Source organism: Furipterus horrens, unplaced genomic scaffold, assembly GCF_987537825.1.
Source record: "Furipterus horrens unplaced genomic scaffold, mFurHor1.1.pri manual_scaffold_5, whole genome shotgun sequence".
Lineage (NCBI taxonomy): Eukaryota > Metazoa > Chordata > Mammalia > Chiroptera > Furipteridae > Furipterus > Furipterus horrens.
Window position 1 is genome coordinate 58032172 of NW_028327175.1, and position 13223 is coordinate 58045394.

Genomic DNA, 13223 nt, shown 5'->3' on the forward strand with positions numbered 1-13223 from the left:
AACATTTAACAATAAATTGAAAATAATCAAATTACATATATTTTTTCTTACTTTTAGCTGAGAACACATTGAAAGTGTTGTCAAGACATTGCTTTTCACATACATTCATTAGTAATTCAAAGATTTAGTAGCTGATGGTGATGCTAGTGTAATTAGCAGGAAAAAAAATGAGAGAAATGTATGTTGCTATAGCAATATGTTCATCACGAATGATCTACAGCATAAACACCCAGATTAATTTATAAGACGCCAGGTAGAAGGTTTCATGGCTGACTAGGCTACTCTGAGATGCCACAGTATTTGTTTTTATTAAGTATAAACATTACAGTGGATCTTTCAAGGTATGTGTGCTTGTCACTGTCAATCACACAGGGATTGCAGTCCCAAAGAGTTTTCAATTCACTTTCAATTTTTAACAGATGAAGAGAAGCTTTTTTTTTTTCAGAGAATTAAAAAAAAAAAAAAAAAAAAAAGCCAATTACCAGCAGAGATGACATTTTGACACTGAAACAAGCTCAACAATCTTCTTGTTCATGGGCAGAGTGTGTTTCTGTTTTATCTGCGTACTTGCTTTTTAATACCAGAGGTATGGGGATTTTAATGTGCAAGTGAATTTAAAAATACCAAAATTGGAAGCTGTGGTGTCAGGAAACCTCTTAAGAAAGTACTTGTGGATATGTTCATAAGCAGTATGACATTTTAACCCATCATAGTTTAGGTTATTACTAGAAACTCAAGGCAAAAAAAGTCATCATTACCTCATTGGACAAGGAAATGTGATATGTGGATATATATAGGTGTATGTTTATGAGCAAGCCTGAAAGATGCAGTTGCCAACTGGATGCTTGTTGCTGATGGTATTTTGGACCCTAGAGCCAGACACATGGGATGGTACTAGGAACTCACATTCCTCAGCATGGCCATTGGAGTGGTTCCACGGCCCTGGCACAAACATAGAGCATGTTCATGACCTGACTTTCTTATTCTCCATTGCCTGAATAACCCAACTTCAGAGTTTGGCAAAAATGTAGAAGGGTCTGGAATGGAGTGGATAGATTAAGAGAAGGGCTCAGAAGTTTTAAAGATAGTGAAGCTTAGAAGAGCTCATCTGCATTTCCTTACCATGGATACTTATGGCTCACAGGGAAATTTAGAGGCTGCGTATGACCTGCGTAGATGGGAATTTTACCAACTTATTTATCATATAAAAATAGCAGGGAAAGGGTGTGATGTGGGTGGTCATTATATTTTACTCAAAATATTTGAGAAGACTCAAAAAGTAGACATGGCATGTTTTAGTGGGACACTGACAGTGTAGTATCTGCTTGTGACAAAAGTCAAGTCACCATATGCTTCTGGAGCATCTGATTTAAGTTAGACAAGGTCATTGTTTCAGGACAGCATACAACTTTAAGGATCCCGAATACAGAGTACTTGATACAGTGCCAACATGTTGAGGGCAAGACCTTGAAGAACATGAGAAAGGGTAAATTTGTGGTTATATTTTTTCTCCAATCTAGAGAACGATTGGTTCTCTGAGACTAACTCCCAACATCTGGAATAGCCATGCATGCTATGTTATTTCGCAAAAGGAATTCTTAAATGTTAAGCCACGCCTGGCATTCACCAGTATTATCTCTAGGGGATTGATCTTGGAGGCTAGTAGTTGCCAAACCCAAGTTTGGACACTGCATTACTTAGACTGCATAGACAGACACTGTGTAGAGGAAATGAACAATAAACATTGTGTCCTTCTGGGTTCCACAAAGGAAAACAATAAACTTGCATCACTCGTGGTTCCAATAAAAAGATGGGTTGCTTCAGGCTACCGCTAAAATAAAAACTCTTGCAGGCAGGCAGCCCCTGAAGAGAAGAAACTTTCATTTCTTGCCACACCCTGTTAGAGAAGCAATTTCTGGCCACCAGAGAAGTTGGTGCTAATCTAATCAGGATGTTTTGCTTTAACTTCTGGTGTGGCTTTTGTCTGGATTGAGGAAGAAGAAAGGAGTTTTAAAATGCTACATTTCCAATTTGTTTGTATTGGTTTAAGTGTATCATTCCCACCCCCCTCCCAATATAATTTTTGCCTTAGTAAAACTGGTTTAGGCATTTAGAATTTTTACACTACTTAAGGTATCTAGCACCGTGATTCTCAGCCTGAGGTGATTTTGCCCACAGGAGACATTTGGCAATGTCTGGAGACATTTTTAGTTGACATGACGGGGTGGGAGTATGTGTGAGCTATGGAAATATACTGGGAATGGCCAAGTATGCTGCTAAATATCGAGAAATACACAGGACATACCCCTAAAACAAAAATTTATATGATCCAAACTATCATTAGCACCAAGGTGAGAAAACTTAATTCACTATAATCATATGACAGAATCTTGATATTGATCCCATATTCAGTAAAACACTTGAGTTACATTTAATGCCTTAAATTATTATTTCATTATTAGCAAATCATATACATATATTGCTTGCAAGGTATGTCATATCAAATGCTGAAAAAAAAACAGCAAAAGCAACTAGCTATCTAATAATAATTTAGATTTTCAAATCTATAGTGGATGGAGAAAAAATTTACTAAAAATATGATTTCTGAACAAATATGTTTTCCCATTTAATCTCTGTCTTAAAATTACCATCCTAAATTGATGACATTCTCAATACTCATTTTGTCTGTATATTATTTGGAACTAGAGAGTTTTATAAACTCTAGTTGGGTGCAATAGCACCTATAATTTATTAACTTTATGTTATAAGCTATTTTATATATGCACACACACACACACACACACACACACATATATGAGGTCTGTCCAGAAAAAGTCCAACCATTGTTACTATAATGAGAACAGTTTGCATGACATCTATGTAACCTGGCAGCCAAAAAGAGTGGACAGGAATGCACATGGGTCAACAATGACGATTTCATTGTACTAGACAGTGGGGACAGTAGACCTGTTGAGTGAGCATGTGTATTGTGTGGTCATTGCATTCAAAATGACTGAGCATCTAGAGCAATGACCCTGCATCAAATTTTGCATTAAGCTTAAACATTTCTCCACAGAAACTATTCGGATGTTTCAGAAGGCCACAACTATTGGCATCTAGTATTGGCAGTCTCATCACAACACCTTGCCCGCTCACGTATCATGTCTCCTGAAGAGTTTTTTGGTGAAACATCAAATTACCCAGGTGACTCAGCCCTCCTACAGCCCAGATTTGGTGCCATGTGACTTCTGGCTTTTCTCAAAACTAAAATTACCTTTGTGAGGGAAGATATTTCAGATCATTGATGGGATTCAGGAAAATACGAAGGATGGGGCAGCTGATGGCATTTGAGAGAACTGTGTGAGGTCCCAAGGAGTCCGCAGTGAAGGGGACTGAGGTGTCACTGTCTTGTGTACACTATTCCTTGTATCTTTTATCTTCTTCAATAAATGTTTCAGTTTTTCATATTACATGGCTGGATACTCTGTGGAAAAACTTATATATACACATACATATGTGTATATATATTTGTGTGCATCTTATTTTACCTGAAAATTAATAGAGAACAAAATAGAGTATGTATAATTACGTAAAATTATGTTATGTTTGAAATTGTTATGTTATAATATTCAGAGGTTTTCTGCTTTTTTTTCTAGTATACGGTAGTATGACTGTAAGAATACTTGAGTATTGATGACAGAACTGCATACTTTTGTGTACCAATTAGAATATATTACCCTCCTCAGATGTTATCAACTAAAAAGAATTATTTAACATTTATCCATGGTTTGTTTCTGCTTGACAATTATAATGTTACTAAAGAAAACTAACATCTAAATTAAGCCATTAAAATAGTCCATAATTATAAATCACAGGTATTTTTTTTTCTAATTTAAAGAACTCAAATAATTTGTTTTATTTGGTACACAAAGATATGGGTCCTACATAGATAAGATTAGAAAATTACCAATTCAGGCACTAACATTCATATTTTAATTAAAAATAAACATAATTATTATAATGCTTTATGATCTGTGTATATATGTGCCTAAAATTGTGTTGATGCCATATAGTGTACAAGTACTGCAAATAGTCAAGATGTAACTTAAAAAAGTCTAATCTTTTTCAGATATTAAAACTGGCAACTTACATACCTGTTATTTCTCAAAAATGTAAAAAAAAAAAAAAAGTCAAACTCACTTATTTGTAAAAAACAAAAAGGGGGTTATGTATAAAGCCCAAATGTGTTTACATCCAAAATTCCAAGCTCTATGTCTTAAAATGTTGCTTTCCACCTACCTAAAGTGTTTTATGATGAAATAAAAAATGCTCTAGACATCACAGGCAGTGTACATAACTGAATCTGCAAAGCGACAGAGAACTGCATGATTAGATTTTATGGTATATATTCCTAAGATATCTTAACTACATAGTGAAATACAGTCTTGAGTTACACATAGTCTTTCTATATAACTCAGATGGGCAAATAAGTTTAAAGATTCTGATACGATAAGAACCTTGGATGAACTGTATCTATTTGGATGAACCATATTGCAACCTCACCTTGAGCACAGTCTATGCTGACACTGACTTCCCATTTCCTCCATTGGATCTATACTCTTTTGCCTGGACCAGAGCTTAAAATGTAATTATTGGTAGATAGGTATTAATGAAGAGCAAAGTATGTTTCCCAAGACCCTGTGGAACATCAATATTTAAGTTCTGAATGAGGAAAGGGAAGTAATTAAAGAGACAGAACAAAAGCATACAGGGAATTGGTAAGAAAATCATAAAAACACACAAGGATAGTGTCACAGAAACCAGGAGAAGGGATGCACCAAGAAAAAAAGGTGATGCTTCAGGAGCTCTTGGGTCAAATACTTCGTCTGCAGCTTCATCTTTACAAGTTGAGGTTTATACAATGGTATCATTTGGGGGCATTCTGTAAATCCACCAGGGACTGAAACCCCTAGTTTTGTGTATTATAAAATGTTCTACGATAAATTTAACAAGGCAGACATAGACTAGTCTACGTCTAGATCAGTAAGACTAGAAAATCAACACTTCTGTGATCTGTAACTAATCTATGGTCTTTACCTAGATCTGTATAGCTTTTGGTGCAGTGTAGACAAATAAGATTCTAGAGAAAAGTGGGATTGAAAAACCATGATGGAAAAAAATACAATAAAAATTAATTAAAAAACAAAAAACATGGCTCAGTTACACACACAAATGTGGATATATTTATGTGTATACATATGTATGTACTTCCCTTAATTTAATGGAAACCAATATTTTAAAATAAAATTATTTAAAAAATAATTTGAAGGATCTTTAGAGACAATTTTGTGCATTTTATTGTGGCAAAAAGGCAATCAAACATCAATTCACATTGATATTGTTGTAACTGAAAGGGCTGATTATCCTTCAATACATTCGTTAAACACTGATAACATACAGTACAACACACAGTATGTGGTAAAACATTTTTTTTTTCATTTTTACGGTTACATTCAGCTAAACTCATGGATATTCAGCTCCCTTTAGGCAAATTTAATGCTTACTTGAGAAGGTGCTTGAAAGGATTCCAATGAAAACAAAGCAGGTGCTGTTAAATTCCATAGTAAAGTAAATCACATTTTAAAACTACATTCCCTCCTTTACACAATTCAAAATGTGTGTGTAGTCTTCCTCAGATAGCAAAGGAAATATTAAAAATTACTTAAGCAAGACTTTTACTACTTCCTTTGGTTGAAAACTTTTAATATTCTGAAAAGTTCGCATATGTTTCTAATTTCCAGGGCAATATATTTAATTTCAAACCAATTCATAGTTTCTTTATAATAAGCAACAGGAAGATAAACCTGATTCTAAAAATCAAACTTGAATCTTAAGACTTTATTCATAAGAATAGTGAAGAAGGTAGAGTGGCTGTTATTTCTGTCTATTATATGAGAAAATGAGCGAGAGTCTAACCTATGAAACCGTGCTAGACATTTACAGTTCCTTTAATAAGCCATAGAAGATGTTTTTAGAAACCTTACTATTTTTATCTTGCAAAACATAAAATGGTGTTTACTACACTTTTACTTTGTATACTGTTCTTCAAGTATACTTGTGTTTGTTGTATAGTTGTCAACCAGTAAATGAAGATTTCAACCACTTTATGGGCCAGGCCCATTATGTTTATTATAACCTCTAATATTTATTCTTGTGTTTTGAGCTGCATATTATTAAATTCATTTTATAGTAGATGACACTGATATCCAAAGATATAAGTAACATATTTGATATATTTAAAGTCATATGTTTAGGAAATGACATAACTGGGTTTTGCCCCATCTGGCTGACCCCACATATCATTCTCTATTGAATCATCTAAATACTAGTTTAGAAAGTACCAAACGAACAAATAGGTTTGAGTCTTGTTTATGAATGAATTTTGATACCTTCTTGATAAATTAGCATGGACACATCCTTAAAAAATTAACACAGTAGCTAATATCAGCATTTCTGCTTATACTAAATAATAGCAGATTCATATATATTATTTTTCCTATTTTTTTTAAATTGAGGTATGATTGCCATATAACATATTAGCTTCAGATGTACAACATAATTAATCAAAACTTACATACATTGTGAAATGATCACCATAACAAGTCTGGTCAACACAACCCCATACAGAGTTACTAAATTGTTTTTCTTGCCATAAATTTTAAGTAAGAATTTTAAACATATTATGTGTTTTTATAATGGCAAACTTTTTAGTGTATACTCTGGGTAAGTATAATTTCAATAGAAGTCTGAAAGTTAATTATAAGTCTACAAAAATATAAATGTGAAATAGTAGGAAACTTTTCTTGTTCACTGTGCTAGGCACACATATTAGGGCATTCTTAAAAATTGAAATTGTTAATTGGTTGATTCCTAAATAGCTATGAATAGTAGGAGGAAATGCAGACCTTATCCAAATTATACAATTCTCAGATGATAGTCCAAGATTTCACATTTTAAAGAAATATTATAAATCTAAATATCTGTCTTTGGCTCTCTCAGAAAGGAGCCTTCCAGTTACTCTATAGTGTTATTCTGTAGGAACAGTGAAGAAATAAAAGCAGTTCATTCTTCAGTCTGGAAATTACTTGAAGAAATCAGTCTTGACCACTTGCTTACATAGCAATATGTCTAAAGAATGATTTTGTTCAGCATATTAGTGGGCATTGTAGTGTCTCCCTTACATACAAACAGAGGAGGACCTCCAAAAAATGGAATTATCTTCTATAGGGCAGGCCCCTTGCAGTCCAGGCTTCCCTCACTAAGAAAGTGGAGTGCTCTAGGAAGATTCACCTCTCAGTCTACCAGCTGGTATTGTTGTGAGAGGCTGCACTCAGCTTCAGTGAATTATTTTTGAAGCCTCTTTCAACACGTTGGCTCATTTCATGATGGGTGATTTGTGAACACAATGCACCGGCCCACACTAGGCTTAGTGTTCAGCAGTTTTTGACCAAAATGACATGACCCCCATGTTCCACTGCTGTAATCACCCAATCTTGCCCAGAGAGACTTTCTTTTTCTGATAAAAACAGGCCTCAAAGGGAAACGTGGAAGAGGTGAAACAAAAAATGGCAGAGGCACTAAAAGGCATAAAATTAATGAGTTCAAAAACTGTTCTGAGCAATGGAAGAAATATCTCGATAGGTGTATTGCATAAGATGGAGAGTACTTTGAAGATGACTGAAGTTTAAACATGCAAGAATAAATACACTTTTTTATATATAAATTGTGGTTTCTTTGGGTGCCACCTCATATATTCCACTCAATTAAATTGTGTACCAGACATGTCTTTTCAATGGAATTGATCTGATCACAAGCCCCATAGGTGGGACCAGACAAGTCTAAATGAGGATAATTTTGTCTTCCTTGACATTGAGATTGCTTCTGGAAAGGTTGGCCAAACCAGTTAGCAGATGAGACCTCACTGCCACAAATACTGATTAAGGTGGGCAGAAGACCCAAGCTAGTCCAATGATAACAAAGCTTGGGTTGTAGGAGACACTCTCTCTCTCTTCTATATGTTAACAGGTTGGCATGTAGCCCAGGTAGGGTTGGCAGCATTCTCCTCGCCATCAGGAGGGCCAGTTGAGTAAAAAGCCCAACAGGTGGAAGTGAGCACTTTAAGGAAGTTGCAAAGAAGCAGACCTGCCCTGGTAAATCTCTCTGTGTGGCTCTTCCCACCTCTGCACACTTAACTTCTATGAGACTCATTATTTTTGCTATTTTGAGCTAGGTATTCCATCCCTCAGCTAAAAGCCTCCTATGAGGTTATTTAATTTAACTCTGAACCCATTTATTCCCTCTGCTTTCTCAACTCATCAGGTGCTCCAGCCTTCTGATTCTTTCTCCCAGCTACTCCTGTTTTTATCTCTTTCTCTCCATTTCTACTGGCTTAATTGGGGTCCTTCTGTTAATATAAAGTCTCTTTAATTCTAATTTACTCAAAAACTTAATTTTTTTTGGAAGCTTTCACTGCTTTCAGGATAATGCTCAAATTCTTCAGAAGTCACCAGGAAACTCTGGCCCTCTTCTACTTTGAAAATTCATCCTGAAATATACCATAAATTGCACTGGCTGTCTGAATGTAATATATGCTTTATTCTCTTAGGGCCTTTGTTTGTTTATCTTCTGGAATACTCTGACCCATTTCTGACCAAAGAACTCAGCTAAAATACCGCGTCTCTGGTAAAGAGTTTCTTCATTCCTTTTCTTGTATTTCCCCTCCCAGCTCGATGCTCATTCTCCAGTGTACTCTCTGCACTTCATGCATACCCTTGTCAATACTTTCCACATTGTGTTGCAATGATTTGTTTATAGTTTGATCTCCCTCTAGACTGTGTGACTCATGGAGGGCCAGGTCTTGGTGAAGACATTGTTTTCCTCCCAATTCAGCCTAGGGCTCTACACATAGTGCACATTTAATAAATGTTTGCTGATTATGTGAATAAAGGACATAATTAGCCTCTATGGTTATTATTTCAAAACAGGCTGTCAGAATACACACCCATATGCACTGTCCTAAAAATGAAAACAATTCAAAAGGACATGGTACCTTATGTCTTGTATTTTAAAAGTTTTTCTTTCTGGACTTTAAAACAACTGTATGCAGAACCTTTGCTTGTTAGGTTTCCTAAATTTAGTCTCGTTTTAAGAATTATAATTTTCATTTTTTTCCCCAGAAAGACTTCTCTTAGTTCAAACTGAAGCAGAGCCAAAAGACAAGAGGAGGTCTAAGGTCTGCTTGTCTGTATTTACTTGGTCTAAAATAGAAGCGGACTTTTGTTATATGAGGTTTTCATATGATTTGAGAAAAAAGTTTTAACCTGCTGCTTTGTTTGAACAGTGATGGCAAAAACTAAAAATAACACAACATTCCAAATGTGTGTATGGAAATTAAAACACAATTTTGGGCAATTGCTGTAAAAACTTCCACTCTCTTTATACACCTTTAGACATAGCCGGAGCCAGATCTGCCCACAAAGGAGACGTTTAACTGATAGGTCCTCTTTATGAAAGGCCTTTTCCAGGGGCCACATCTTGGGGGGTTTGGGGAAGGGAAGTATGTGGTTCTTTCTAAATTTCATCCAGGACTTCTCTCCCCATCTGACCCTGGAAATTGCTGCAATTTTAGCTTCCTGTGGTAGGCAGTAAAAAAACTAAATCAGAAATGGTAGAAATACTTGTACACTCAACCAAGTAAAGGGAGTTTCTAAGCTTCCTATGCTAGCACTGACTATGTATTCATAAATAACACAATATAATTATAATTTTCACACCAGCCATCGACCATAGTAATTCAAACTTCTCTCTGGATGAGACTTGCAAATAGTTGACCATCACGAATTACTATTGGTCACATATATTTTTGTAGTTCATTTGAAAAAATAAGAGAACTGCATTTATTTGTAGGACACTCTTCAGAAAACCTCTCCTACAGGGCTATCTGAAATAGGGGCTGTAGAACAGTGTGAATGGGAGGCATGGGGCAGGAGAAGCCGTTTGAATAGATTGCCATAAAAAGAAAGGTCACAGTGATTCAGCCAACTAAGTAGGTTTGAACTAAGAATACCCATCAGACCAAGATGGTTTTGATGGAAGATGACAAATGATATTGACAGGGTCATCTGAACCCTTGCAGCTGTTTCATTTCAGGCATTCTTCTCCAGGATGACTACGGGATGAATTTAAGTAGCTGCAGACAGCAGTCATTTAAGGAACTGGACACCATGGTGAAATCATCTTAGAATGCAATGGAGAGTAGAGGGTCAGTTTGGCCTGAAAATGAAGATCCCAGCCATTCATCAGCTTAGTCCCTGTCCTCTCCACTGGTATTCCTTAACACCCTTCATTGGTTTACTCATTACCTGTCCTAAATTTAGGTTGTTTAAATGTCTTAGCTACTAAAAATCTTGCACTGGGATAAATCAATGTTTATAATGTAAAAACCATAAGGGTTGTAGCCAAATATTTTTAATCCTAGATTTTCCCTTTTCTGCTCTGTGGGCAAGTTCTTTGAGACTCACATTTTTCACCTGTAAAATGGGAATAAAAATAATAAAGCATAATTTACAGGCTTACTATAAGAAATATTAGGTAATATATGTAAATGGATAGGTACACTTTGAATTGTCTTTTTAAAAATTCTTAATTGTGGTAAATAATATTATGTTGGTTTTCAAACTTTATTTAACAGCTAGACTTTTTTATTCAGTCAATCTTGTATTGCAGCATCTATTTATCTATCTATCTATCTATCTATCTATCTATCTATCTATCTATCCATCCATCCACACACATACATACACACAAAAATATGTAACATATCATATATATATATATATTCACACACACATATATACCAGTGAAAAACAGTGTATTACTATAATTATAATTTCTAATTTCTAATTAAATTATTTTGAAGGCACAATGAGAAAAGTAAGCTTGCTATAATGAAAATAAAAATTGGATAGACAAACAACTATAACAAAGTTATTGGGATGTGCTATGATGCACCGGGGAGTGAATTATCTCTTTGGAGCTCCACATTATTGTAAGAGGCAGTTACTGTTACCACCATCATTTCTGTTTTACAGAAAAGGCAATGGGCCTAGCCAAGCAAATCCATTTCTCTACATCACACAGTGAAGTAGAGAGTCAGGCTTACAGCTCAGGCAGTACGCTGCTAGAGCCTATGTCTTCAGGATCCCACCACGTCTGCAGCCAAACTGTTTTATATATATATTTTTATGTTGAGAGTATTGATAACCTTGGCATAGGGATAAGTAGTGGCAAATTACTAGAAAATGTAGTTTCCACGAAATCTCTGAAGACTAACTCTATTGATGCATAAAATTTAAAGGAGATTATTAGGGGTATTTTCTTTTCCTTCTTTCTTTTTTTTTTTTTTAGCATAAATAAAGGTTTTATTGTTCAGTTTGGGTGAGTGACATACTGACGTGCCCCCAATTCACTGTTCCACACACCCAAGACCCTGAGGTGTGGCAGGAGGAGAAGTTAAGCCCATTGATGGAGAGAAAGGGGTGGAAGGTGGGAAGAACCTGAAGGCCTCTGAGGGTTAACAAGGCTACCGGAACCGAAACCAATGGCCTAGGAATAAATCCAGGATGGAAAAGGCATCATCCAGGACTGAAGGTGTTGGTGATTTTGGATCATCTCTAGGACTGTCGTCTGCTTCTTGATGGGTTACTGTGATCTCTGTCTGGCCCTCACTGTCCACCACAATCCAGCATTCCTCTACTGTCCCTTCTGGCCTAGTGATCTTGGTCACAGAGATGCTCTTGAAATAGGGTTTGGGCTGGGGCTGCAGAACTGGGCCAAGGCCCTCCTGGGAAACCAGGGAATCAAGATCCTTGCCCTCTTTGGCTCTAGAATCAGGGGTCACAGGTCACATATCATCAAACTTATGAAAAGGTCTCTGGGAGCCCCAGTCTGCTGCTGGTTTTGGGGAGTCAGTTTTTGCATCACTCTCCAAAACCCCTCCAAAGATCCTGGGCTGGTGACTATCTGGATACTTAAGCATTGAGTCCCGAAGTGCCTGCCCCTACTGCAATCTCTCACCAGGTGTCTTTGACTCAGGACCTGGAAGTTCAGGAGGACGAGAAGGCAAGGTCCAGACCCCCATCTCACTGAAGATGTTATTAAAATCTCGTATTAGGTCATCAAAGCTGAAGTTATTGTGAAAACGCATCCCTCCTCCCCTCCTCCAGGGCTGAAGCTGAAGCCGAAGCCAAATTCCTCAGGTGGCTGAGGACCCTCAAACCTTGAGCCCCCATGGCCCCATGTGGCTTCTTCCTCTTCTTCCTCATCATCCCCATCTTTACCTCAAGTCATCCCTCCAAAAAAGGATGTTAAATTTGCATGAATTAATGTGTGTTTCCTAGCCATTCATTAGCTCCTTAGTTCATACAAATATGATTTTCGAACACGTTATATGTGTAATTTAAATTTTTCTTACTTGATGAAAATTATTTTCAAATATAGCTTGAAATATAACATTTTGAATTAAATTACTAAATTTTTGCTGAATATGTCCAAAGGTAAGCCTGTAATTTTATTACTAATATTCTATATGAATCTTAGTTTTATGGTGCCTCTTTGTTATTTCAGCTCATTATAAGCTCACTGGAAAGAGGTTTAACTATTGGGTTTTTAGGTCAGGAAAATTTAAGGAGTGATTTCTTATTTCATCCAATATCTCAAAATTATCCTATGACCATGGAGTTCCCAGTAAATCTCTGTATTAAAAACAGAATTTATAATCCAGTGCTCAAATCAGTACATAAAACACAAAGAAGTTTGTCTTAACAAAGTTAACAGTTCTTATGACAAGGTCCCACAATATCTACAAGATAATGAGAATGAAAATAATGTGCATACTTTATAAGCAATTCATTGGAAGAGATAATGCATCCTAGTTTATGAAATGTCTTTTTCCTTCATTATATACTAGCCTAGCCTTGATCGATGAGGAATGTCTATCTATGTATCTCTCTATGTATGTATGTATGTATGTATGCATGCATCTTATGTATCTATCTATATTCTATCTCTAAGCTGAAGTCGAATACTGCATCGGTTAGCCTTGATTTATTTCCTCTCTACTACTTTGAATAATTTTTGTATACTCTTTTTATTGTTCTGTTATA

General features: G+C 35.9%; 1 pseudogene; it reads right to left on the reverse strand.

Moving 5' to 3' along the window:
* Nucleotides 1-11609: 11609 nt before the first annotated feature.
* Nucleotides 11610-12414, reverse strand: LOC150008681 (HCLS1-associated protein X-1 pseudogene; annotated as a pseudogene).
* Nucleotides 12415-13223: the final 809 nt, after the last annotated feature.